Source organism: Microcebus murinus, chromosome X, assembly GCF_040939455.1.
Source record: "Microcebus murinus isolate Inina chromosome X, M.murinus_Inina_mat1.0, whole genome shotgun sequence".
Taxonomy (NCBI): domain Eukaryota; kingdom Metazoa; phylum Chordata; class Mammalia; order Primates; family Cheirogaleidae; genus Microcebus; species Microcebus murinus.
In genome coordinates, this window is record NC_134136.1 from 67,914,826 (window position 1) to 67,920,247 (window position 5,422).

The following is a 5,422-nucleotide window of genomic DNA, read 5'->3' on the forward strand; positions in this document are numbered from 1 at the left end:
TGGTCCAAGAAAACGTTCTGAAGTTTAAGCAGATTTAGATTTAAAGAACAATGTTCTCAATTTAAAAATAAAGTAGTACAAAAGGGCTAACAAAACCCTAACAGTGCAAATCATGAGCAGAGAAAGTCTGTTGCAGCTTCTTTTACAAGCTGGCCTTTATAACACATGAAACAGGTAAAATAAAAATTAGCCTTAGTTTACAATACAATCATTTCCAAATCTGATTTTTTTAGTACAAAATTTCATAAATCAGGTCTTCTGTGGATCATATACAATCATAAAGGCTAAATTCAAATTCTATATTTTACAAACAAGTCTGAAAAAGGAGAGAGTAAAGTATGGAAGAATGGTCTCTGGATGTTACTACTGGCCTCAAAAAAGTAGTGCTACAGATCTCTGTGCAAAGAGAATATGCTGTTCAAACATTTTCCTATTTCAAGGCATGAAAATACTATATTGAAGAAACAGGAAAATTTCTTGTAACAAATTAAAGATAGGTGCAAACACACCAATCCCTGTATAACAGTATATAAAGTATACTGGGCTCAGAATTTGTCTGTTGCTAGCACCTGGCTTTCATACTGTATCCTTATCAAATAATCAGATTGAAAATTCAAATCATCATTTGGAAAAAAATCCCTAGTGGCCATACCTCACTTCCCTATATTCAGATTTTCACGAGTTTACAAGTAAATCAAGGTTGTCCTCTGAAGGAACTTAACTACCTCCTGCCAGGAAGATGAATGCCATTAACTTGGGGCAGGAAAGGCAGTAAGAGCTCCAGTTGTGCAAAAAGTGAGAAGTGGTCAGAGGGGATGAGTGGATGTGGGCAGCCGCTGATGTTATTCTCAACCAGCCAGTGGTGGTCCAGAGGTCCCAGGATGCCTAACGTGTTCAGCTGAATTTTGGAATAGAAGATGTAGTCAATAATACCCTTGAAATCAAATGTGTAATTTGTGTAAGGCATCAGGCCACTATCATAGGCACTCTTTAACTTGAAACCATGAGTGATCCTTCCATTGGTTGTTCCATTCTTCCCATTGCAGCTGAAATTTGTAAGACTTTCATTATATCTCAGTTCCTTAAAGTCTTTATGATTTGTTTCTACTCCACCAGTGCTCAAATATTCTACAACACCAGAGTCTGGCAAAGAATTAAGATCTGCACATAACACAAGTGGAATAATTCCAAATTCTCCCAATACACTGGATTTGAGGTTTCGAGAGGCTTTATCAATAATGTTCTTCACTTCTGAGAGGAACATCATAGTTTGCACCAACTTCACATCAGAGTATTCAGGGTCCCAATGCATGTGAGCATTCGCCACAAGAATAAGCTGTTTTTCTGTTACAAGATGTGGCTTTCCAGATGACATTTCAATCAATTCCTTTCGAAGTTCTAGCAGTACTGCAACTCCAATGTTATCTTTTGTCATGACTCTGTTCAGCATAGCTTCAGACCCTTCTGAATTTGCCATTGCTAGCTGATTAAATTCAACAGTGTGTTTCTGAACCAAAGTAAAATTTTCTGTCTTGAAGAATACTGCACAGCCATCAACATGTTTTCTTTCTTGTTCTGACATTGTCCTAGCTCTAGACTTAGGACTAAAGAATCCATTATAGCCACGTTCTTTCAGTTCTACCAGAAAAAAAACTGTAATACTGTTCCGTTTCAACCTCCTGAAGACTTATGATATCAGCATTGCAGCTTAAGATTTCTTGAATAATGGCCTTTTTCCTGTAGTCCCAATTTAGTGCCCATGATGGACAGTAGCCATATAACTGCCGGGTCACATATTTATCACAAAGAACATTATAGCACATGACAGAAAACAAGGCAGTTGGCCTTGTTCTGTCTGGTTCTTGTAACATAATCCAAGATCTTGGAGGTGGTTGTTCTGTTGAAATTCTTTTTGCAGCACCTGACAAATTATCAAGCAAATAGCTCAATAGCCTTCTTGTTCCATCTGGTTCCTGATAGAGGTTCAATATATCCTGGGTAAGTGGATTTCCTTTCAGGCCCAAAGTCTGCAACTGAAACAGTTTTCCCAGTTCAAAAGGTAGAACTCCTAACAGGTTGTTATTTAAATGGAGCTCCCTGAGTGATACCATGTTTCCGAGTTCTGCCGGTAAACTACGGATTTTATTAGATGACAGGTCCAGATACACCAGATTGTGAAGCTTCGCAATGTCTGAAGGAATGCGGGACAGGGAATTGTCACTCAAATGCAAAGCTGTCAAGTGAGTTAGTGACCATAAAGATGAGCTTAAGCTTCTTACTTTTCCACTTATTTCAAGCTCTGCCCAATGTGACTTCTTTCCATTTGCTGCTTCCTCAGAAGACATAATTGTGTACAACCTCCGAGGGTCAGGGGGCTCTTATTTTTCTTTGGGCATGCCACTCGGGGTGCGCCGCCTTCCTCCGCCGCCGCCGCCTCCTCCCTCTGAGTGCAGCAGGGTCTGCCCTGTGGAACCAGCATACCAGTCCCGCCCGCTGCCACAGCGCCGCCGCCTCAGCCGCTGCTCTTTGTTCCCCCTCCGAGCGCCACCGCTTCAGCCGCCAGCCTCAGACGCCTTGACGGGCTGCCACTACGCCCTCCCGCCCTCTTGGCCTCCAGCCTCACCGTCCTCTCCGCGCCCACCGCCGCCTTCCCCTCCGTGCCGCCGCCGCCGTGCCCCCTTCGTTTTCACTGAAAGCAAACAAGCATCATGGCGGCGGCCGCCATCCCTCAGCCAGCGAGCCCATTTGTTTATTTTTGATGCAGTGGTGATTGCCTTGGGGCTCTTCCTCAAAATTCTTTGCCTAGACCAATGTCTAATAGGGTTTTCCCAATGTCTTCTAGGATTCTTAAGTTTTCATGCCTTAGGTTTAAGTCTGTTATCCATCTCGAGTGAATTTTTGTGAGAGGTAGTGATCCTGTTTCAATCTTCTGCATGTAGCTAACCAGTTTTCCCAGCACCATGTATTCAAGAGGGATTCTTTTCCTCATTGTATAATTTTGTCTGCTTTATCATATATTAGGTTGCTGTATACTGATGGTTTCATCTCTGGTATCCCAGATCTATTCCAGGTGTCGATGCTTCTGTTCTTGTGCCAGTCACAGGCTGATTTAACTATTATTGCTTTATAGTAATGCTTCAAGTCAGGAAGACTGATGCCTCCCAGTTTGTTCTTCTTACTTACGATTGCTTAGGCTATACAAGGTTTCTTCTGGTTCCATACAAAGTGCAGAATTATTTTTTCTAGATCTGTAAAGAATGCTGGTGATATTTTGATGGGGATTGCATTAATTCTGTAGATAACTTTAGGTAATATTGACATTTTAACGGTATCGATTCTGCCAATCCATGAACAAGGTAGCTTTTTCCATCTGATCAAATCATCTTCAATTTCTTTTTTTAGTGTTTTGTAGTTCTCCTTGTATAAATCTTTCATATCTTTCGTTAAGTATGCTCCTAGATATTTAATTTTCCTTGGGGCTATAGTAAAGTGTATTGCGTTTTTTATTTGAGTTTCTGCTTGATGGTTCTTGGCATATATGAATGCTTCTGATTTGTGTATATTGATTTTGTAACCTGAAACATTACCAAATTTATTTATTAAATCTAGGAGTCTCTTGGATTAATCTATGGGGTTTTCTAGGTATAATATCATATCATCAGCTAGGAGGGAGAGTTTGATCTTGTCTGCTCTCACTTGGATGCCTTTAATACCCCTCTCTTGTCTGATTGCTACAGCTAGGACTTCAAGTACTATGTTTAATAGAAGAGGAGACAGTGGGCATCCTTGTGTAGTTCTGGATCGAAGAGAGAATGGTTTCAATATTTCCCCATTTAGGATGATATTAGCAGTGGGTTTGTCATGAATGGATTTGATAAGTTTAAGGCATGAATCGTCTATGCCTATTTTGTTAAGATTTTTTATCATAAAGGTCTGTTGGACTTTATCAAATGCTTTTTCTGCATCTATTGCCAGAATCATATGGTCTTTGTTCTTGATTTTATTTATGAAGTGAATTGCATTTATAGACTTGTGTATGTTGAACCAACCTTGCATCCCTGGAATAAAGCCCGCCTGGTCATGGTGAATTATTTTTTTTTGATGTGCTACTGAATTCTACTTGCTAAAATTTAGTTAGGATTTTTGCATCTGTATTCATGAGGGATATTGGTCTGTAATTTTCTTTTTTGTTACGTCCTTTCCTGGCTTTGGTATCAAGGTGATATTGGCTTCGTAGAATGAGTTAGAAAGGATACCATCTTTCTCAATGGTGTTGAACAGTTTCTGTAGTATAGGTATGAGTTTGTAGCCATCAGGTCCAGGACTTTTCCGTTTGGAGAGGTTTTTAATTACTGCTTCAATTTCTGAGCTTGAGATTGGTCCACTCAGGAGATCTGTTACCTCCTGGGTGAACTTAGGGAGGTTGTATGTATCCAGGAATTTGTCTATTTCATCTTCGTTCTGTAGTTTGGGGGCATATAGATTTTTATAGTAATCAAATATAATGTTTTGTATTTCTGTGGTGTCCATTGTGACCTCTCCTTTTTCATTTCTTATTGAGATTATTAGAGTCTTTTTCCTTTGAGTCCTTGTCAATCTAGAAAGAGGGCTATCAATTTTGTTTATATTTTCAAAAAACTAGCTTCTGGTTTTGTTGATCTTTAGTATAGTTCTCTTGTTCTCCATTTCAGTTCCTCTTTGATCTTCGTTATTTCTTTTCTTCTACTAGGATTAGAAATTGTTTGTTCTTCTTTTTCTAGTTACTTGAGCTTATTCCTTAGGTTGTCAGTATCTAAGCTTTGTGATTTTTGGATGTGAGCGTTAATTGCTATTAGTTTTCCTCTCAGGTAAGCTTTTGCTGTATCCCACAGGTTTAGGTAACAAGTATCACCATTATCATTTTGTTCAAAGAAATTCTTGATTTCCCTCTGAATTTCTTCCTTGACACAATAATTTTTCAATAATGGATTGTTTAGTTTCCATGATTTTGTGAGACGTTGAGTGTTTCTGTTGGAATTGAACTGTAATTTTATACCATTATGGTCAGAGAAGATGCAAGGTATAATTTCTATTTTCTTGAATTTCCTCAGATCTGATTTGTGGCCTAGGATGTGATCAATTTTGGAGAAGGATCCATGGACTGCTGAGAAAAATGTAAATTCAACTTTATTGGGGTGGAATGTTCTATAGAGATCTGTCAGACCTTTTTTTATCAAGGTCTCTGTTCATGTCCATCATTTCTTTGCTTATTTTCTGTTTGGAAGATCTGCACAGATCATTCAATGTAGTGTTGAAGTCCTCTGCTACTATGGCAGTGTTGTGTAACATGGTGTCTAGATTAGACAAGAATGCTCGGGCAGGAGAAAGGTGGATGCACTGTTAACCTGTGACAGGACAAGCATATCCCTCTTGATGAGATTAT

The 5,422-nt window shown here is 39.2% G+C and overlaps 1 pseudogene; it reads right to left on the reverse strand.

The window, feature by feature from the left end:
- Nucleotides 1-520: 520 nt before the first annotated feature.
- On the reverse strand, nt 521-2,400 carry LOC105863094 (CCR4-NOT transcription complex subunit 6 pseudogene; annotated as a pseudogene).
- Between the last annotated feature and the right edge of the window lie 3,022 nt (nt 2,401-5,422).